We start from the raw sequence: 23,101 nt of genomic DNA, 5'->3' as shown, positions 1-23,101 counted from the left end.
TAAGACAATGGGTCCTGCACTTGCAGAATCCCCCAAAACAGCGCAGAAGTGTTACACAGAACTTTGGGGGGCTGCAGGACTCCAGGATCTGTTGCTTCGGATCCGGTTGCTCTGTAATGCTGTGGGTTGTGTGTCCCGAGAAGCTGCAGCTCTCCTAAGTGATGCAGGGAAGCATGGGTGTAGGAAGTGCGGGGGACACAGGGGATGTATCCCCTCATATTTTGGTGTGAGGGGACACGGGGGACAGGAGTGGGGGTACGAGGGGACAGAAGAAATTTCCCCGCTTATCTAAACCATTTGAACGGCCATTAGCAAGACATTAGCAAATGAAAGGTCTGCAGATCAAGGTCGTGCTCTTGACCTGCCACTGCCCACAGACCACCTTCAAAGGGAGAAGAGGAGAAACATGCATTTGCTGTCTGTATCCTGCACAGGCTACTGAGAAGGACTAGGATCTTCATGCACCACCTGCTGGCTGGCTGAGGATCACTGACTCCCATCCCCTTCTCAGCACTTCTCTATCTGCAACTTGAATATGAGCCTGCAGAGCAAGAAGGACGCAGCAGCGCCGGGGATGCTTGTCCCCAGAAGAAGGTATCAGCCAGATCAACCGGTGAGGGGGTGATAGGAGCTTTATGAATAACTCCAACCTCACTTTATCAAAAAGGAGCCCTGCAAAGTGGGGCAAAGAACATAAGGCTGATTGTTTTAGGGAATCTGGCATGAACCTTCCGCAGCGCAATGACCAAAGCACCCATCTCTGACAAGATGGGACATCAAGATAAACAGTCGCTGCTAACATCTGCTGTGGATCTGAAATCAATTGTTAGTTAACATGTCCGCACGGCCAACTCCACTGTTATTTGTTTTATTTATTTTCTTTGTTTTGGGGATTTTACGCAACCTAAATCCCACCATTTATTTAAATCCCTTACCTCTTCTTCCACTTTTTTCCCCTAAACCCTAACACCCCTTACCTCCTTTTGCTTCTATGCACTCTTGAACCCTAAAACTCCTTACCCACCTTTACTTCTACCCACATCTGAACCCTAAAAACCCTTTACCGCTACCCACCACTGAAGCCTTAAACCCTATTACAGGGCTTTAAATGGGCCGTAACTCACTGGTACTGAGTACCGGGACTTCTTAATTTTCACCTTTTGAGTACCGGCACTTCTCCTTTGACAAGAAGAGTGCCCACACTCATACGGGTTGCAAAGCAAGCTTAGCTCAGTGGAATATAAGGTGCTGCTGAACAGCTGCTGAGAAGCATGGCGGTCTCAGGGGCAGAATCTGCTGCTTACCCTTTTCCCAGGAAACCTCAGCGATGGCAGCATGACCTTGCAGCAGACTGCGCCGGGACATCTCTGTAGCCAGGCTGAGGTGTAAAGGGGTGAAAAGGGACAGTGAAGCAGAGCGGGTGGCAAGCGAGGCACAGCAGAGCAGACAGCAGCAAAGATAAGTATTTGTAAAAAGACATGTATCAACTGATATGTAAGCGCGTGGGAACGCCTGTGTGTTCCTGTGCTTGTTTGCGTGTGTTGGTGCTGCTGTTTCCAGTCACCTTCGCTGTTATATAGCTACCAGCCCCACAGGCCTTGCATCAAGGCAGGCTGTCCTGTCTCTCAATCCACTCACTAGGGTTTGCTGTAGCAGTTCAGGACCTCCCGATCTCACCTTGCTCTTTGGGGAGGGAGGTTGTCGTGACCCGACAATGTGGGCGACCGACAGTAGGGCATTAGGACCCTGTGGGCCCTCAGGCAGAGTGACCAAGTCACCGGACACCAGATCCGGTGACGACACAGGAAAGGGGACAGACGATGACCATGGGACGGATGAGGACGGATGTGCTGACCAGCAGCTGCGCGAGGTGCTGCCCAGCAGTAATAAGAAATGCCAATAAAGAGGCTCACACGAAGAACACGACAGAGGTGTGCACTGTCTCAAAACGAATGTCCCTTGGCTTTAAGAGGCCGTTCCCTTTGCAAAGGTTATAACAGACATTCTCTTCTGGTAGGGTCAAAAGTGGTTAAACATTTCTAAACCATGTTAAGGTTTGTACAAGCCATACACTTTTAAAGGTCACACGTGGGACACTCGGAAGGGCTGCTCTGCAGACATGCATTTTAAACTGACCTTTTGTTTAAACTGACCTCCTGGTCATTGGAATATACTACTTGCATTAAAAGGCACCTGTTGGCGTACAGTTTGAGGCTGTGATGCTGATGGGTTTGTAAATGTATTTATGTTTCAACTTCATTAAAAAAAAACAGCCCAGGTAATTCTTGGAGGTGCAAGTGTGGTATAGTAATGGGTTGGGGTAAACCTTTGACTGTGAAGAGACGTGTCTAATTCTAGGGACAAGGCCAGTGGTGTTACCTTACTTTTGTGTAGTAAACTACACAAAGACAGCTTGGTCGGAGTTATGTGGTTTGAAGTTTTAGAGCACCGTAGTGATAATACATTAGAAAACCACAGATGTTAGAATGAGCTCATGGTATACAATTTGTCAAGTTTCTATTTCTTAAGTGCCCACACTATTCATTACTGTGCATGTTAAAGAATTACAAAATGTTTTTTATGTGTCATGTATTGAGGCAATCCGTACACAAGAAAGATCTGAAAGATATATTCAATGTACACTTTTTTACACATATAGACAAAAAGAATATTCCAGATACCAGAAACGCCTGTTTAAAATCTTGATCCATTTAATTTTTTATCCTTTTCCCTCCTCCTAGCCTTGCCCCTACCTCTGCCCAAACCCAGCCCCTTGTTTTCAGCTCAATTTAGTGAGTACCTGTAGTTCCCATTAAAAGCACTCCCTATTACCATCCTATAACGCTGCCGGCACAAACCATACATATGTTTAACCTCCCTTTACCTCTACTTGCCCCTGAATCCTAAAAACCCTTACCTCTACCCACCATGAACCCTAAAACCCCCTTGGTACCCCTTACCTCTTCTCTCCTCTCAACCTCAAAAATCCCTTCCCTTCCTTTACCCTACTCAACCCTTAACCTTCAAAAGCCCTGACCTCCCTATACCTCTACATCCCGGTAACAGGTCCCCAGTAGAAAATAACTCCCTCTGTGCCCTCTGAAACTGAAAATATCAGATGGAAAAATACTGAGAGCCTGAGAAGGAGGGGAGTGGTGACCTAGAAAACAGACTCCCTCTGACAGGAGATAAAGCTACTATTGGTGGGCAGCGCGGGAAGCAGAGGCAGACCCTTAAGAGTGGAAGAATTGTTCAAAGAAGAAATGCCATGAGAGAGGAGATCAGACCCTGAGAGATGACAGACCCTTTCGGAGAAGGGTGAGAGACCTGCAAGGACATAGCCCTCCCCACCCCCACCCCTCGGTCTCCATCTCCTTCATGCCCACTGCAGGCTGAGGAGGAGAGAAGAGGAACCTCTAAAGGAAGCAAAGACACAGGTCTGACCAGAACTGCATGAAGTCCACAATATGGGTCCCACGCACATGCGTTTGTGAATCAATGCAACGGCGCATCCGTAGACTCAGCTCTCTGTTCCCGTGAGCGCTGCACTGTGCGGAGTCCCAGCGATGGCACAGGCTGGCACACAGCACATGGTTCAAGTTTAGACAGCATGATGCAAGAGAAGTTGGGTACTAACGGCTGCAGCATGTATTGTGCCACCTTAAGGGGCCCACCCACAAACGTAAAAGGATGCTGACAGGTCACAGCACCAATCATAGTGCCAGGAGGAGGGGCAAACTTCATGAGATCCAACTAGGATCTCAGGTATTCAGTGGAGGACTAGCTGTGCTAACCATAATCCCAATCAAACTGGATGAATCGTGACAGGCAGAATATTACTTTGGAGCAGAGAAAAAAACCTGAATCTTTCAATAACATCTCCTCCTCACCTCATTTACATTAGAAACAGAGGACCATGCAGGGATGTGAAGGGATTCACAAATTATGTTAGTCTAACATACAATGCATGACACATGGCAAGCCTGCATATGAGGTTCAAGGAAAGCTTTATTAGGCTGCTATATAAAACAGTCATAAAAGCACAAAACTTAACCCCTTAAGCGCTGCCGTCGGCCAACCGCCGACGGCAACGCTACCTCCCCAGTGCTGCGAACGACCGTTGGCCGACGGGCCAGCGCATGTTATTCGAACGTTCAGCACTGGGTGCTGAACGTTCGACGCAGCTAAGGTGCTAAAAACGCAACATATTATTTACAAGTAAAAACACAATACAATTGATTTTTACATTACTATACCATTAAATCAATACTTTTCCTGATATAAAATGCAGCTTTTAAGAACTGGGCTACCCTCCATGCTATATGCTCGTTCTCTAACAATTGAAGCTAGAGCATTGCTTCACTGCACTGCCTAAGCCCAAGTTTTCCAAGTTTTCTTAAAAAAGGTATAATCCAAACTTTCCTATGATCATGATAAAATTTACAAAATAGGACTAAGTGCATAGTGGATTGGGTAGCAATGTTATCACAAGGGCACAGTGAAAGGGTACAAGACCAGTCGTTCATTTTTGGAAATGTCATCAACCTGTAAATAATACCCAATCTTAACCTAGTAAGAAAATATCTATCAAAAGTTCCAGGTACAAAAGATAAATAGGCTCCATTCCTAGGGTAGTACGTAACAACTGATGACTTCTCACGGTTATTTTAGTTGTAGATTCTCCTGTAGTCTTTTAGCTTCTAAGAACTGAATGCCCTCGTTCTTTAATGTCTTTCTTGTGATAACCATCATTGAAGATGGGGTAGTAAGATATTCGAGGTGACCCAGTTAATTCATAAAGTCATGTACATATTTAATCCAGGGGATTCTATGGGCCCCATCCAACTTTTGAATATCTTTTAAAATCTCTCTGTTCAACTCCGTCTGATCCTTACACCAGACGCACTGCCACAGGCGGATTGGCTCTAGTTTTACTAAATCTGCTATATGGTGGAGAGCTAGCTCCTCGTGGCAAATAAAAGTAGAGGTACTAGGAGGGAAGGAGAGGATGTACCTTATAAAGGCATTTTCGATCTTTTGCAAAGAATTAATGTCGGCAAAGCCCTACACCCCGGCTCCATAGGTTGCCATGGAGACGCTTTATATATATGTAACAGCTCTATAGGCGGTTTTCTACCTAACTTCATTGAAAAGTTTGATAGTGCCGCAGTTGATCTAGCAAAGATTGTTTTTTTATCAGACATGGCGGGGCCTAGGAATCTTGATAGTTAAAGAATATACCTAGGTAAGAGAAGATTTTTGTGGATGCTAACTTTTTCCCATCAATGAACATTTCACGAGTCTTCTGCGTCCCTTGCTTACGCCTCATAACATTTGTCTTGGTTATATTAGTTTGAAGACCAAGATCGCCCATGTATGTACTAAAAATGTCCAGGATTCTCTGAAGGCCGTTTTGAGTGCAAGCCCTCAATACGGCTTCGTCCGCATAAAGGAGTGCGGGGATTGATCGGCCGCCCACTTGAGGAAAGCAGTGCATCTTCAAGTCTGTTTATGTAAAGATTAAAAAGGAAGGGGGCCAGCACACAACCTTATCTGACCCCTCTCCTGATTGGGAAGGCTTCAGTGCATTCTCCCTTCTGGCCAAAACGGATGCTTGCTGATGCGTCACTATACAATCGGCGTAGGAGCGTGATAATTTGTGTGTCGACCCCCACCCTTTCACAGACCTCCCACAGCCTATTATGCTTTACTGAGTCAAAGTCCGCGGTGAGGTCGACAAAGGCCAGATAGAGGCTATATTTTTTTGCTCTTGTGCACTTGCCTATCAATAATGTGAGGTTTAAGGACTGCTCAATAGTGCCAAGGCCATCGCGGAACCCATACTGTAGCTCTGATAGAATCTTATTTTCCTCTGCCCAATCTGCTAAGCCTTCCAGTATAGATTCTATGGTTAAGGTACTAACCATAGAATCTAGGAGGGAGATTGGTCTATAGCATCCGGGGTCTTCGCAATTACCCTTTTTAAAAATTGGTATAATTATTGATTTTGCCCATGTGGAGGGAAGGGTGGACCTTATGCTGGCGATAAAGACCTGAGATAGTATGGGCCCCCACAGGGTGACATTATGTTTATACAGGTCAACTGGTGCCCCATCGGACCCTGGTGCTTTAACGCCTGCGCTTTGTGCCAGAGCCCTGGTCACCTCCTCCAAGGTAATTTCTAGGTCAATATGTTCCCAATTATTTGGAATCCAAACTTCTGGGTAGCTGCTTAAGTTCCCCTGATCATTGTATAGTTTGGAGAAATGGGTAATCCATGTTTTATTCCATGATGGCTATCTCCACTGAGGGACCTGTGCTAGAGGCTAAGAAAGGGGTTCTCAGAACCTTCCAAACGGCAGGACTGTCTTTCAGCTCTGCCGCATTATGTAAGGAGTCCCATGCCTCATTACGGAGGGTTTGTTTTCTTTCTTTTATAGCCCTCCTATTGTCTAATCTAGCTTGTGTGATGTTGGGCAACAATCTTGGCTTAATGTGCAGTACCTTTTTTAAGTTGGAGTGTGCCCTAGTACACCTTGTGTTAAACCATCCATAATAGTGTGGCCTATTATTGAACTGCCAAAAAAGAAAAAAAGAAGAAAAAGACTCTCTCTCTTTTTTTAACTATTATTGAACTGTACTATCATTAGGTTCCTAGCTGTCCTAGTAATTTCTACAGAACAGTTCACTATTGTTGTGTCCAGGGCGTCCTCACTTAAGCAAGTATCTATCTCTACCCTACACTTCTCTAAGACATTTCTAGTTAACAGATCTGGATCGACCTTAGACCACTTTAATGAGAGTCCATTTACTGAGTTCACTTCTACCGTTCCCTGCATGCGGGTGTTTAAATCATGCTTATTCTGAATATACGTGTGCGTATTAAGTTTTGATAGAAGGGGAAATGATCGCTTAGAGCGATATCACCCACCACACTAGAAAGTATCATAAGAGGACGTGTAGGTGAAATCAGTATAAAATCAATTGTGGTGGCATGGCCTCTCCCATTGAATGTAGGCAAAAAACCACTGGGGGGTTTGAGATCTCATTAACAAATGCCAGATCTAGTTTAGAAATGAGATTATTAAATATATCCCCCGTCTTGGAGTGAATGAAGTGTGTGCAGCTATCCACTTCATTATAAATGCCACACAGTCTATTATATGCATTATTGCATAACCCACAGTTAAAATCACCGATCAGCAGAGTCATTATGTCTCTGCTTTTCCCATCCGAGATTTTAGTTACTGTGGCCAGAATACCTTTTACTACTGATTCCAGATCATTTTGCTTGGTGTTATTATACAAATTGATCAAGAGTATACAGTGAGTTGCAGTGGGACTAGCTCAACCACGTGAAAATAATTTCCCCCCTGGTGAAGGATGATCTTAGATATGGGCAACTTACTTGAAATATATGTCGAGATCCCTCCTTTGGGCCTCCCTCCCAGACCTTTCACTGCCGGGGTATTAAGGGCTAGATGTATCAAGCGTTTTTTTTGTCGCAAACGCTGCAAATCGCAAAATAGCAGCATTTGCGACAAAAAAACGGGAAATGCGATGTATGAAAAAGTCTCATCGCAAATGCATCAAGCATTTCCAATTAGCGATTTTCCCTTAAGAAATCGCAAATTACCACCAACTTGTAGTTAGTGGTAATTTGCCATTTCTTTTACAAATGCACTTTTTGCAAATTGTAAAGGTGGCATGTGACGCTCATACATGCCCTTAGGGCATGCATGTATGCCATATGCGCGAACATGTCAATTTCTGGGGTGCAGCAGGGTGTCCTTAAGACACCCTTGAAATTATTCTCAATTTGCGATTTGCTAATCGCGAATCTCAAATTGAGAATAATTTCCCATTCCTTCCTATGGGCCTCCTGGCCCATAGAAATGAATGGGAAATTATTCCTTAATTGCGATTAGCAATTTGCTAATCGCAATTAAGGAATTTTAAGAAATCGCTAAAAATTAGCGAATTCCTACATACATACCATTTTGCAAATCTCAAATAGCGATTCCTTAAAAATCGCTATTTGAGATTCGCTAAAGGGTATCTTGATACATCTAGCCCCAAATGTCTTATAGTCATTTAAGTGTATAGGCTCAATTTCCCAGGTCTCCTGCAGGCATAAGATTTCAATATTCTCCACGAAGGCCTCCCAAACTGGGTTCCGAACCTTTGAGCAAAGCCCAGCGATGTTCCAAGACACCACTGTGCAGGTTGTAGGATCTGGTGTTGCCAGGGATATATTACTATGTGGCCCTACTACATTAAGGGGGTCCAAAATGGATGATTTGTGTGTCCCCGATAGATCCAGCCCCTGCTCCGACAGGTTTACTATACCCCCAGTGCCTCCCACCCCGTTTACACAACCCTCAACCTGTCTTGGACTTAAGGCCCTTGTTAATTCCACATTCCACTGCATATGATGTGACAGAACACAGGCTGGCACACTCACACATGTAGCAGTGCAAATTAGAGCTCCACCCCTTTGTATGCAATTTATATACTCAACATGTGTTTAACCACACTGTTAATGAAATGTAGTAGGTGGGCATATTTACTTTAATAACGAAGTGCCGCCCGTATATATAGTTAATTTATAATCAATGTATTCACTTTAAATAGAAAATGTGTATCTTCTTTAAATGTAACTACTGCATTTACTAATGGTAATTGTACTTGCTTATAAGCCATTTTGAACCTAATGTTAGCCTAACTTGAACCAGGCCCAAGTTGCACGCATTGCATTTTCATAAATGTATTGCCAGTGTCTTGTTTTTCTGTTCTCTGCAGGTGTCTTATTGTGTGCTTCGTAAGCTAGGATACAGGTGTATTAGACTGATAGGAGCCGCAGCTTAATGAAAAGTTCGCTCTGGAGATTTGAGAAGGTGGGAGAGGAGCCTCCGGTACCAGGCAGACCGGACCCATGTTACATCCGACGTCGCACAGATGCAGACCGCATCCTTCAGTGCCGGGAAACTGGGGAGTTTACCTGCTCCCAGAGAACATCGGACCCTTATTGGGTGATTTGGTGGGATTGATATGGAGAGTCTTCTAGAAGTTTCTTTGCCAGTTTTAAGTGTTCCTTAGAATAGTTTGGCAGATCTTCTTCTGACTTCGATGAGAGAGGACTCTGCTGATTCCCTTCCTCAGAGAATGGAGTTTCATTCTTGAACTCCCATGCTGTCTCCCCTGAACCTGTTCGGGGTCAGAGGAAACCAAAGCACTGTCTGACGAGGCTGCCCTTTCCGAAAGACTGCCAACTTCTCTTGCATCCTAGGAGGATTGAAGCTTCCTTTAGAAGACATAGGTAAAGACTGCACCTGTGACAACATAAACCGTGAGCCATTGAGCTCACTTACAAAGAAGGCAGCAGGAGCAGAGAAGCAGACGAAGCGGATCGAGCGGAATTGGAGTCAAGCGGAGTTGTGAGTTGTGCGGAGCGGTGTAAAAGAAAGGGAGTATCTGTAGCAGCAGCGGAAGCCGAGACCGACTCCGCAATGCGGCCCCCGGGGAAAGCAGATCGTCAGAGGGGGAGGGCAGAGTGGGAGGGGGGGAGGGGCCGAGGGGGATGGGCACAAGGGCCCCCACTGTGCCGTGGGGGAGCCCGGGCAGGGTCAGGCTTCACCGGCATCACAGGCAGGGGGGTCAGGGAGCAAGGGCCTGTTGGTTGGGTATGACGAGAGTAGTGAGAGCAGTGGGGGGGAGGACCTGGGTGAGTGGGAGGTGGCGGCTGGAGATGATTTTGCTCTCACGCTGTCAGGGGGGGAGTCTAGGGGGGAGGAGGAGTTCACCATCCTTGAGCAGCCGGTTGACCTTTCCGGGGGCCGGAAAGGGGTTGTCAGGCCCCAGGGTTCTAAGGGCAAGGGCCCTCTGAAGGCGCAGCAGAAGGTTGGGCTGGGGCAGGTGGCGGGGAGTGCTGGGGCACCCGTTCCCGGGTGGAGAGGACTGGGGGAGCCAGGACAGTCTTCCATGTATGAAAGGTGGGAGCACATGACCGAGGAGAGGGCCCACGACCAGCGTCGCGTCATTGCGGAATATGAGAGGGAGTGGCAGCGCATATGCGAGGCCAGGGAGGCGAAGTCGGGTGGGGTGCCCAGGGGCGATTGGGCCCTGGCACCTGCGCGCGGCCGGAGGTCGACCGGGGGTCGAGGAAGGGGTGTCACAGGGGCTCCAGGGCAGTGGGTCTGGAAGGAAGGTTCAGGGACTGCCTTGACGGACCAGAGACCTGTTGGCACCGGGGCCTCCCCGAGCGCATACTGCTCGGGGGGGGTGGGAGCAAGCCAGCAGGGACAGCTGGCAGAGGCCGGGGTGGGCCGGCGGGGCGCAAAACGGCCTCCAAACGCCGGCACGAAGAAGCAGGGGGGTCCGCGGCGGCCTGCCCTCCAGCGAGGGAGCGGGCACCGCAGATGTTGGAGTGCGAGTTTATGCCTGGAGTGAAAGGGAAGGGTGCTAAGAGAGTTGTGACGGAAGTGGTGCCGCTGGATGTGCAGGATGAGTGGTTGGACTATGAGGATGAGGAGGATGAATTGGAAGAGGGTGAGGTGCGTGAGTTTGGAAGTGTGGGCAAGGCTAAAGGGGCAACCGCCAAGGTTGGTGTTTTTCAGGAAGCACGAGACGGCGCCTGTTGGGCCACCAAAGGGAGCACGAAGCCGGCGGACGCACCGCGGCAGGAGAGGGATGCTCCTGCGACCTTGTCAGGTGAGGGTGCTTGGTGGGACGCCTGGACGGAGGGGGCGAAAGGGGGTAGGAAGAAGCCCTGCCAGTCGGTGGGGGTGGGGGAAAGGTCTGTGCAGACGGGGTCCCCAGTTGGGGTGGAGCCGGTGGCGGCTGCTGGGGGGAAGCAGGTCACGACGGCCAGCGCACAGACTGACAAGACGGAGGACCTGGGGGGTAAGGAGGAAGGAGTTGAGAAGCTCTGGAAGAAGTTGCCGTACATGGGGTTGGCGATGCCTTTAGGATCACATTTGTCGGAAAAGACGAGGGGGAAGATTTGGAAGCATGAATATGTTGATGTGTTTAAGCTTCTGCATAGGGAGATTCAGGCGAAGAAGGGGTCTAAGGAAGAGGAGTGGGAGTTGACCAGGCGGCCGAGGGTACCGGTAACGATGGAGTATTGGACGTCGGCCTTTTTGATTTACGCGAGTATCTATTGCGGGAAGCACGGGGATCGGGCTATTGCATTGTTCAAATATATGGACGTGATCAGGAAGGCGCAACTACACTTCGGGGGTTTTGCTTGGCTGAGCTACGACGAGGAGTTCAGGGCCAGGGTCAGCGTTAATCCGGACAAGCTGTGGGGGGAGGTGGACCAGGAACTCTGGATTCAATGGATGTCTTCGATGCAGGCGGCGGCTTCCACGCATACGGCTAGCGGTCTTTCAGTCACTTATCGGTCTTTTCAGTCACGCCCCGCCCAGTCTGGGGCGGGTAGCCAGGGAAGTTCAGGAGGACAGGGGAATCAGGCTGTGCGGTCAGGGGCAGCGGGGCAGCAGTACAAGCCAGTGTCTTCGGGGGCCTGTTGGGGGTTCAATAAAGGTTTCTGCAACCGTCCCTCTTGTAAGTTCAAGCACGAGTGTTCAAAGTGCGGGGCGGCACGCAGTCACACAGTGCCTCACGCTGGCTACACCATCAGAGCAGTGGAAACTTGCCAAGGGTAGGGGGCAGCCTGGGCCAAAAGGCTCATACTCCGGTTAAGGTGGAGGCCATGGGTCCATGGCTCTCCCGGTACCCTGATAAGGAAGCGGCGTTGCGATTGTATTGGGGGTTCATGGATGGTTTTTGAATTGGATATCAGGGGGCGAGGGAGAGGCGTTGGGCTGAGAACTTGCGGTCCGCCAAAGAATTGCCGGAGGTGGTGGCGCGTAAGCTGGAGAAGGAGGTTTCGGAGGGCAGGATTGCGGGTCCTTTTTCAGATTGGCCGTCAGATCTCATTGTCTCACCGCTGGGGGTGGTGCCCAAGAAAGAACCTGGGGAGTTCAGATTGATTCATCACTTGTCCTGGCCGGAAGGAGGGTCAGTGAATGATTTTATCGCGGAGGCAGACTCCAGAGTGTTGTATGCTTCAGTGGATGATGCCATTGGTTTGGTGAGGTCCTGTGGGAGGGGGGCAGAGTTGGCCAAGTGTGACATCAAGTCGGCCTTTCGCCTTCTCCCCATTCATCCGGCGGATTTCCCCCTGTTGGGCATGCAGTTTGACGGGGCTATCTTCATGGACATGGTGTTGTCGAGGGGTTGTGCGATCTCCTGCGTGCTCTTTGAGACTTTCAGCTCCTTTCTGCAGTGGGCCTTTGTGGACCGCAGTGGGCACCGGCTGGTGTCCCACTATTTGGATGACTTTCTGTTTGTGGGTGCAGGTCGCTCTGGTGCATGTGGAGAGGCTTTGCAGCAGTTCCAGTTGTTGGCACAGGATTTTGGGGTGCCGTTGGCACCGGAGAAGACGGAGGGGACTAGTTGTTTCCTGACTTTCCTTGGGATTGAGCTGGACTCGGTAGCCTGGCAGGCGCGTTTACCGGTACGGAAGGTGGCGGAGATGCAGGAAGCCTTGAGAGGTGCGCTCGAGGTCCGGAAGCTTGAGTTGAGGTCTGTGCAGCGTCTGTTGGGATTGTTGAACTTTGCTTGCAGAGTGGTGAGGGCAGGGAGGACGTTTTGTAGGCGGCTCGGCATGGCCATGTCGGGGGCAGCCCACCCGCACCACAGGATCAGGGTCACGCTGGGGGTGCGGTCGGACTTGCGAGTGTGGCTGGTGTTCCTGGAAGATTTCAACGGTGTGTCCTTGGAGTTTGCGCGGGACAGGATGGTGTGGCAGGTTCAGCTCTACTCGGACGCGGCGGGAGCAGCAGGTTTCGGGATCTTCTGGGACGGCCGCTGGTGTGCTGAACAGTGGCCAGCTCATTGGCTGTGCCGGGACAGGAGCATTGCGTTTCTGGAGTTTTTCCCTTTGTTGGTTGCATTGCTGGTGTGGGGCCCAGAGTTCAGAAACAGGTCGGTGTTGTTCCATGTGGACAATATGACTGTCTGCGTTTCAATGTGCTGTTTCGCGCGCAAACTGTGCCTGCGCGAGTAACAAAATTGCGGATGCGTTATCTCGTTCGCAGTGGCAGCGCTTCAGGAAGCTGGCGCCGGGAGCGGAAGCTTGCAAGACCAAGTTGCCGGAGGGTTTCTGGGCATGGGGGGAGTGAGAGTGGTTGGGTTGGTTGAGAGGTCGTTAGCGGAGTCCACTAGGCGGGCGTACAGGTTGGCATGGGCTGAGTTTGGGGCCTTTGTGGGTTGGGAAAAAGGAGAGTGGAGGTTGCCCAAAGCTGTGTGTGAGCGAGGGGTGGTGCAATTTGTGTTGGACTGCATGGATAAGGGATTGTCGCAGACGACGATTGCTGGCAAGTTGGCGGGAGTTTCTTTCTACAGCATGGTATATTTGGGTTTTGATCCAGCTAGATCGGATCTGCTGAGTCGAATGTTGAAGGGTTGGGGGCGGGTGAGGGCGGAAACGGGTGGGGGGGAGGTGCCCCGTGAGGCGGTCACGTTTGACCTGTTGGAGAAGGTTTTGGGGGAGTTGCGTTTCTGTTGTTATGATGGAGAGGAGGTTGCGTTGTTTCGCCTGTGCATGATCTGAATGAATGAATGAATGAAAATCATCTTATAGTGCGCGACTTAGCCCAACGGGCATCAAGGCGCCTATCAAAGAAATATAATGCAGAAAAATATAAAACCGGAGCCAGGTGCTGGATTATCAATATGCCTCAGCGAAGAGCCACGTTTTTAGTGCTTTTCTATAAAGCATAATCGAAGATTGAGTCTTCAATTCAGGGGGGAGGTTGTTCCAGAGTTTGGGGGCCAGGAAGGAAAAGGCCCTTCCCCCCACCTGACTCTGCAAAACCGGGGGACGGATAGGAGATTCTTGTTAGAGGAGTGCAGATTTCTGCTGGGAATATAAGGAATCAGCAGGGATCTTAAACCTTTCGAACCTTCGCCAGACAAGGCCCCATAAACAAGGCACAGGATCATAAAAGTGATCCTTGCCTGGATAGGGAGCCAGTGCAGGCTTTTCCTAACGGAAGTGGCAGAGGAGAGGCTGGGGGCGGCAAGGACAAACCTAGCTGCCGCGTTTTGGACGATCTGCAGGCGTTGAACCAGACCTTTATTGATGCCCGCGTAGAGCGCGTTGCAATAGTCTAGCCGTGATGCGACCAAAGCAACAACGACCTGTTTGCGGGCTTGGAGGGAGAGATAATGTGTGATTTTCCTCAAGATCCTGATAATACCCCAACATGTGGAGACCGTCCTGTTTACCTGCTGGACCATGTCGAGCGAGGTGTCAATCAAAACACCCAGATTCCGCGCTGATTTAGTGGGCGAGGGACAGGCTCCAAGAGATGGAGGCCACCAGTCACTAGACCAGACATCCTGGTCACCACCGAAGACCAGGACCTCGGTTTTCTCTCTGTTCAGCTTCAGCGAATCTGAACGGATTGATCTGGATGTTTTTGGTGCATTTCGGGTGTCTGAGTTGCTGGGGACCCGAGGGGCGCCGGGTCGGCTGTTTACGGATGTGCGTGTGGATGGGGTTCGGTTGGGCATATGGTTGGGGCGTACTAAGACGGACCAGGTGGACCGGGGCAAATGGGTATGGCTGTCGGAGAGTGGGTGTGCAGGTGTGTGCCCGGTGCGAGAGTGGTTGGGGTTTTGTGGTCAGGTACGGAGGTTGGAAGGGGAGATTTTTATGCACGCGTCGCGGAAGCGCTTGACGTCATTTCAGTTGCTGGCAGTTCTGCGGTTGGCTTTGCAGAGACTGGGCAGGGATCCGGCTCGGTTTGGCACACACTCGTTTCGAATTGGGGCAGCCACTGCGGTGGCAGGTTTGGTCGTGGGAGAAGATCCGGAGGATTGGTCGATGGCGGACGCGGTGCTGTGAGCGCTACGTGCGCAAGTGAAGGCGGGGGGCGCGCTGCTTGGCCGGCTGCGCTGATTGTTTTTTCCTTGTTATGCTGGGGTACTAATCTCTTTCTCTTTGCAGGTTGTGTTCGTGGACCGGGGGCCAAGACGGTCACCTGGGTCGTTGGGCATTCTTTTGTGCACTGGGCTTCGAAATACGCTGACAGGCAGGTGTACAGCCGTAGCCTGGGCCTGAGGAGCAGCCATCACGAAATGCAATGGTGGGGTAAGAGCGGAATGCGCTGGGGAGAACTGTTGCCATGGCTAACAAGGAAAGTGTCACATCTGGGCTGTCCGGACATGCTTATCATCCACTTGGGGGAAAATGACTTGTTGAAACAATCGGGGGTATCACTGTTGCATTTGATGCAGAGGGATCTGGAGGCGATGAAACACAATCTGGCTGGCGCCTGTATTGTGTGGACTGAATTTGTTCCACGAAGGATCTGGAGGGGTGCACTCAAGCCTGCGGCCGTTGAAAGGGCCAGAAGAAAATTGAACAGAGCAATGAGACTTTTTTGTGCGGATCGGGGTATCAAAGTGCTGGCTTATGTCGGGCTTCAGCTGGAACAGCCACTTCTTTTCAGGGATGACGGCGTGCACCTTTCTCACATGGGCAATGCTTTTTACCTGATGGAGCTGCGGGATCTGATCAGTTGTCTGTGGAACGAAGCGATATGGTGTAGGAAAGACTGAGTTCGAAAGGTGCACGTTGGTGGGGCAGGTAACCGCCCTCCGGGGGTTTCCTGGGTGGCGGGAACTGGGAGGGGTGGGGAGTCCATGACGGGCAGAATCACCCTTCCAGGGAGGGGGTTACAGGTGCAGGATGGGGGGAGTGGTAGACGGGAGTGCGATGGATGGAGATGACGGAGGAGTTGGAAAGTGAAAGAGGGAAGTGAATGAGATGCAAAGAGGTCGTGGTGTGAATTGGGAGTGGCTGGTGGAGCACGTGAGTGGATGATGGGTGAAAGGCAGGATGTTGGGGGGATTGTTTAAGTTAATGATGTTATGTTTATTTGTGAATGTCATGCGTGTCCTAATAAATGGCCTTTTACGCTAACTGATGCGTGGAGTGGTTATTGCGCGATGCGGCCCCGGGGAAAGCAGGTCGGCAGACCAGTCTTTTCCCCGGGGTGTTCGCGCGAGACTAGGACAGGCGGGAAGTTAGGTAGGGGGTTAGGTTAGGGGTGGGAGGGGTTAGGAGGCTATTTAGGGGGACAGGAGGGGAAGGACTTCCTTTTCCTGTCCCCAGTGCCTCAGGGAGAAGTTAGTTTTGGCCGCCCACCCACCCTACACAGCTGAAAAGGGGGACGCTGGGCGTTTGTTTGTTGAAGTTGCCACTTTGGGCAACATGCCAGTTTAGGACAGGATGGCACAGTAGGGGGTATTTGCGGGAACTGGGAGGGGTGGGGGGGTCCATGACGGGCAGAATCACCCTTCCAGGGAGGGGGTTACAGGTGCAGGATGGGGGGGTGGTAGACGGGAGTGCGATGGAGGGAGATGACGGAGGAGTTGGAAAGTGAAAGGGGAAAGTGAATGAGATGCAAAGAGGTTGTGGTGTGAATTGGGAGTGGCTGGTGGAGCACGTGAGTGGATGATAGGTGAAAGGCAGGATGTTGGGGGGATTGTTTAAGTTAATGATGTTATGTTTAATTGTGAATGTCATGCCTGTCCAAATAAATGGCCTTTTACGCTAACTGATGCGTGGAGTGGTTATTGCGCGAATCGTAGTTAATAGCGCTGCTTTTGGAGACGAAAGCTGAAAGCCGTGGTACTGGTGGTAGCGGTGACCGCGGCGGTGCAGCGGATGTCTGGCCCTGCTCGGGGGACTGCAGGACGGCAGGGCATGGTGGCGCAAAGAGGTAAGGGTTGTGAAGAAACATGCCTGCGCTGACGCTGCGAAAAGAGAGGCCTGCAAGAAAAGGCCGCTCTCCTGCTCACGCCCGATCACCTCAGCGCTTTATCAGTATCCCCACAATCCAGCAGCCCTGGTCCCGGTCCTACAGGTGTAGCAGTAGACCTGTGTAGTGGCACACAGTGTAGGCGCACAGCCACTGTTAGTGAGTGGTTGTGAAGAGCGTGCCCCGGTGTCACTACGGAGGAAGCCCATCTAGGCCTGGGTGCAGCCTGCGGTGACACCAGGAGGCCCCGCCTGCCGAGGACCAGGGTAGCGAGGAAGGCCAGACCGTAACAGGGATAGCAGGCTCAGCAAGAGAGACCACCAGAAGGCAAGGGGGGCACTTCCACAAGGACAAGGTCTAGGCTTGCAGGTGACTCCCCCTTTCCCGTTACAACCAATCCCAGGCTGGTCTAAAGGAACTAAGGTCTATCTCAAATTAAAATAACAGAAACAACCAAATTCTATACGTACTGGTACAAGGAGAGTACAGGAGAGTATACTGAAGCATACTGAAGTTCCAGCCCGCGTCAGTTACCAGCGGTCTAAAGCCCTTGTTCGATCATGGCCATATAAGGAATGACTAACTTGAGTAAAAAGGTTACAAAGCAATAAAGCAAAAACAACTTAGTCTGCTGAAGGATAAACCTAGCTTTGACCCATAAGGGGCTATAAGAGGTCTACATAAAAGGAACAAGGAATAAGGAACAGAGGGATATAACAGGACATTTGCAGCACAGCATATCATGAGATCTGGATGAGTACGTGAAGGTCAACGCTTAAAGGCAATACCACCAAGCATAAAGGAAAACTCATAACACCTTAGGGCCTCATGGATGAACCACCGTTAAAGACCAGGGGCCTTATTTATGAAGGCCTTGCGTCAGTTTTGCGCCGTCGATGCGTCACTTTTTGTGACGCACCAGCGGTGTAAAAAATGCGCCTCATTGCGCCATATTTAAAAAGTGACGCATCTAGGTAGATGCGTCACTTTTTAAACCCCTGCGCCACATTATACCTGCGTTAGGTATAATGTATGCAGAGGGGGCGTTCCCCCGCAAAAAGCCTCGTAAAAGTGACGCAGTGAAATCTATGAGATTTCACTGCGTCACTTTTAGGACGCTGTTGCGTCAAAATCTTACGCCTGCCTCACAGCAGGCGTAAGACTGACGCAAGCCTTTCACATGGGGCTTTCCCCATGTGAAAGGACGCATTGCTGGAGTTGCGTCACTTTTGTGACACACTCCAGCAATGCGTCACTTTTGCGCTTACAGATACGTCAGAAATAATGACGTATCTGTAACTCCTTGCGACATGATGCGTCATACATTAAATATGACGCATCAGGAATGTCGTAAGGAGTGCGCAGTGAAAAGTGACGCATCACTGTTTTCACGCAGCGATGCGTCACTTTTCATAAATGAAGCCCCTGGCCTGACTCACAGCAAAATGGCTCCTTAATTTAAATAATCTAGGGCGCAACCAAGACAAGTGACGTCACTTTAAAAATAGAAAAAACAAATACCCTAAGCATGCCTAAATTGTACATAAAATTTAGCTTTTTGAGAAATGCGGGTGATACTCTCGTCTCGGGCTCAACAGCATTACTGGGCCTTCAGACACTCCTCCAGCCTACTCGACAATTGGACAGTGATAACCAAAAAGTAAAGAAAAGCTCTAGCTTGCGGGTGGACATATCCGGGGCAGTTCACACAACATCAGCCCTGCAGCGCCAAGCTACATGCAGCCCCCCCGAACCCCAAGACCCTGGGAGAACTATTCAAAGTTGAGACAGAGACATTTAAAGACCAGGGTCGCAAGGCAGAGTGGAAAATTTCCTTGGAAGAATTAGCCGCCTTCTCTCCTGACATCCTAAACGCAGCTTTGTTCGAAACCAAATCTATATTCAAGCACACAAACAAGGGAGGTAACTGCGTTACAACAGAGGTGCTAACTATATGCAAGCTGGACAGCCTGACAGAAATCCTGCAGTCGGAAAATATAAAATATGAGCCCACATAGGAGAGGTCAGGCACGAAACCCACATTGGTACAACCTGTAACACCTCTGGACGATCAGGGCACAGATCATAAAACACCACTTGCCTCATCATTAATACAAATACAAACCAAATCAGAAACATTGCTAATCAGTGAAACGGAAGAGCCGGAAAACCCAAAAATCTCGGGCCTCATTTATGAGGCCCCTTGCGCCATCGGAACTTCACTTTTCATGAAGTTCTGCGGCGCAGAAGCCAGCGTGGTATTTATCAGGCAGCAGTACGCCAGTTTTTGTGGCGTACTGCTGCCTGATAAATATCAGTCCCTTTAACGCAGTGTACTGCGTTAAAGGGGCGTGCAATGGGTGTTGCTGGGGGCGTTCCCAGCAACATCCATGGCCTTTTGACACTGCCCCAGATTTACGAGAAATCGTAACTCTGAAGCAGTGCCAAAAGCTTACGCCTCCTCAGGGGAGGCGTAAGGGAGGCGCAACAGGGAGAAATGTCTTTATTTCTCCTCGTATTTCCTTTTTCTATGTGTGCTGCATTCTACAGCACACATAGAAAGAGGAAAAGCCTCTTGTGATTATTTTTGTACAGAAGGGTTTCTCTTCCTGTACAAAAATAATCTTCCCCGCATCACAGGCACCCTTGCACCATTGTGCAAGGGTGCCTGCGCTGGCGCAGGCAGCCCATTGTGCGCCGGCGCAGGGGAAAAGGACAGGAATGCGCCGTATCTTATAGATACGGCGCATTTCTGCCCTTTTCTTTTGCCGTAGGGAAGCGCAGCAGGAATGCCTGCTGCGCTTCCCTATGGCAAAAAGTCATAAACGAGGCCCCTCATTTTTAGGCAAACAAGAGCGGGAGGACCTCCTGACAACTTATTCGCAGCATAAGTGTAGGAATGACCCTCCTGCAAAATTACTAATTGAAGGGCATCAGGAACATCAGGCAGACATGTAGTCGCAAGAGGAGCAAAGCTCATTTAAAGATGAAAGCGGTTCACCAGGAAATATGCAATGAACCGACCATGGGAGTGCTTGGACAAGTTTGCTAAAAACAGTGCAACTCCTGGTAGAGGCCCTCCAATATCAATCTGATAAAATGGATACTCAACTGACACTATTGAATATCCTGGCAGTTTTTGTGGTTGAAATCGATGGAAAGCTGTTCACGTTAAATACTTTTTTACAAAATATATAGGTCCACATTCAAGCTAACAACCAAATCTGTGGATGTGGCCTAGTAGTTGATAAACTAGCCTCCCTTCCTGTAATGCTGAGTGATTTATGCTCACAAATCAAAAAAGCCTTACAATTTGCAAATACACGGCCCCTAGACGACCAGCCCTTAATTGGAAATCAAGAAGGCATGGCAACACTCTTGACTTCACCTGCAAAGGAAGACCATCCCCCCACTTACATAAAATCAAATTATAACATGAAAATAAATGAGGGCAGTAACAAAACAACAACAGCAGGCAAACTAATTGACCCTCTCGCAGAAGACAAATTGGAAAATAAAATGAATGCTAAAACAAAGACGTGCACAAAGACGGAAAGGCGGAAACCAAAAAAGAAGTTCTAATCAGGACGGTTTCCTGCACCTCTTTGGGACAACATCATTACAAAAAAAACTAAACCAAAAAAGCAAATCTAAACTAGGAGGATAAAATAAAAGGAACATAGAAACCACGATAGGATCAAGTCAAATACCTTCTAGTGAAATGCAAGGTATAAATATCTCCTGGGAGGAAAGGTATGAATAGAAAATATCAATCAATCAATCAATCAGGGGATTTGTATAGCGCGCTACTCACCCAGAGGGTCTTAAGGCGCTTGGGGGAGGGGGGTCCGCTACTGCTCAAACAGCCAGGTCTTGAGTTGCTTCCTGAAGGAGAGGTGGTCATTCAAAAGCCTCATTCAAAAGGGATCATCACTAACCTACGAAGAAATAAAGAGGAGGAGGCAACAGGGTACCATAACAAGAAACCAACCGCTTGAACTAAATCAGGAGCTCTCGGATTTTAGAAATCCGCAAACATTACCCATCAACTGTTGCGCCACCAAAGACAATCAGGCAAACAAGAAAAACCAGAGAAATTATAAAAGCGAAGTCTGAGACAACAGTGAACCAGATGGAACCAAGGACAGCCAAACTCATTACAAGAGTACAAACAACATACAAACAATCTCCACTTTAAAATGAGGGGTCCAATGGAGAGAGGGAGATCATGTGACCTCAAAAGAAAACCGATTCAGCAGGGAGTTTTCAGGCCAGGGAATTATTGGACAGCTGGCAGAGTTAGTACAAAATAAACAGCCGGGAACTGAGGAAGGAAACATTTTGTATCCTAGGTACCCACTTGTGCCAAGACTATCATGCAACAAGGCTACTACTGAGTCCCGAAGTAATTGCAACACGTAATGAGATATTGCACAAAAGTGAAGAACTTATATCTGTAAATAACTGTTATTTTAATATTAATAATAATGAATCGTAATAATGATGAATGATGAATTGAATTTGTATATTTATTGTATTTTATGAACCTTCTTGTGTAGATACGTTTTAATGATTGAGTATTGGTGATTCTTGAATTGTAAGATTTTAATTAATCATGCAATAAATAAATATATTATAAGTAATCGCAACACCACCGTCCCTGAAACAACTAGGAGGGACACATGCACCGTATGGTTCACACCAGGATATAGATCTAAAGGAAGACATGACATCATGAACCGAGGTACTATACTCCGTTTGCTGTCTCATATACCAACCTTGACAGAGGTGTCGACGACAGACTTGGCTTCAATAAAATGTATTAAATGTAAGGACGCCGTGGAAGGAGAAAAAACAAAAACAACCTGGACATCAACATCAATTGCACAAAAAATACTTCTAGAAAGCAGCACCTTTAAAAACTGGGGATAAACTTCACCCTGTACACCAAAACAGAATACCCTTGTTTGCTAATCCCAGAAAAAATCATGGCAAGTGAAGCAACAGCAAATAGATCAAAAACGTTGGTGCTAAAAGGAGATGTGGGACCCAGTCCATTAAATAAAGAGATTCCTCCGGCAAATGTCAGAAACTGCCTGGTTTCAACTACACAATCAAATTGGGAAACAGATCTAAGATGGATCTCAGGGACAATAAATAATCGAAAAAACTGACAGCACCACAGTCCATTGAGAAGGACAAGAACAAAAGGGTACCTTCGAATATGCTTATGGAATGTAAATGGATTAGCCAATAAACTGACAGACAGACTTTGTCACTTACACAAGAGTATTTGACATCATAGCATTACAAGAAACCTTGCAAACTGACCCTTTGCACATTCAAGAATATTTGCTCTTCTTTACTAGAGCACTTAAGGGGGCAAAATATGGTCACCTGCAAGGAGGACTAGTAACGTATGTCTCGATCTCAAGCATATCTACAGCTCGTGAAATTGGCTCAACGTCTTCAGAAAATTTGGGTGTAAATTTACTTACTCCGTCTTCATTATTAGATGCAAGAGGTACCAACATCACAATCAATGCATATATCCAACCGAAATGGAAAACTAAAGCAGCAAAGGAATTGTGTGACTTACTGGAAGTATGCATAGGCGAAGGGCCAACTACTGACTTTATCCGCACCGGGTACTTAACACCTTGGCTGCTAATGGTTTTCCCCTCCTGTGCTGAGCCTCATCGAACCCCATTGTTCATGACGAGCTCAGCTCATCATAAGCACAGCTCCACTGTGCCTCATGACGAGCTGAGCTCGTCATGAGCAGCAAAGGGGTTAAACCTCAATCTAATGGGCACCTCTTCATGTGAAGAAGTGCTACTTTAAAATTCAATCTGGAACATCCCACTGCAAGGGAAACCACAATCGGGTAAACAAACTAGGGTTGAATAGGGAGTTCCGGAGGAATTTGAACAACTTAACCTCGGAGCAATCAATGGAAGATCTGATAGGGACAACCCTCCCGCAACAACACACATCTCGAGAAAAACCAATACAATTCTAGAATACACCTTCATCTCCTTAGTCCTCTTTCCTCAAATTGCTTCATTCCAGTTGGGCGAAAATGCGGACAGTGATCACCGGCCTCAAGCAATGGTGCTTAGAGGAATTATCGCTATGTTTGAGCTGATTTTGACTCCTCAAGGATCAGTATTTACTACCAATCTCAAAAGAATCAATTTCTCACAAGCAGCAGATAGTAGCATGCTAAAAATCGCAAAGCAGAACTTTGAATCGAGGAT

At 48.6% G+C, this 23,101-nt stretch overlaps 1 protein-coding gene across 1 annotated transcript in view; it reads left to right on the top strand.

The window, feature by feature from the left end:
- Positions 1-1,896: 1,896 nt before the first annotated feature.
- The window catches only part of LOC147724985 (E3 ubiquitin-protein ligase TRIM39-like), a 319,335-nt gene continuing 298,130 nt past the window's right edge, over positions 1,897-23,101 (top strand). The window contains exon 1 of the mRNA XM_086966465.1: positions 1,897-1,931. The gene's annotated coding sequence lies outside the window, so the exon portion shown is untranslated. The remainder of the gene's footprint in view (positions 1,932-23,101) is intronic.

Source organism: Lissotriton vulgaris, chromosome 4_1 (assembly GCF_964263255.1).
Source record: "Lissotriton vulgaris chromosome 4_1, aLisVul1.2, whole genome shotgun sequence".
Taxonomy (NCBI): Eukaryota; Metazoa; Chordata; class Amphibia; order Caudata; family Salamandridae; genus Lissotriton; species Lissotriton vulgaris.
The sequence above is the reverse complement of the archived record's forward strand: the minus strand, read 5'-3'. Positions and strand labels throughout refer to the sequence as shown.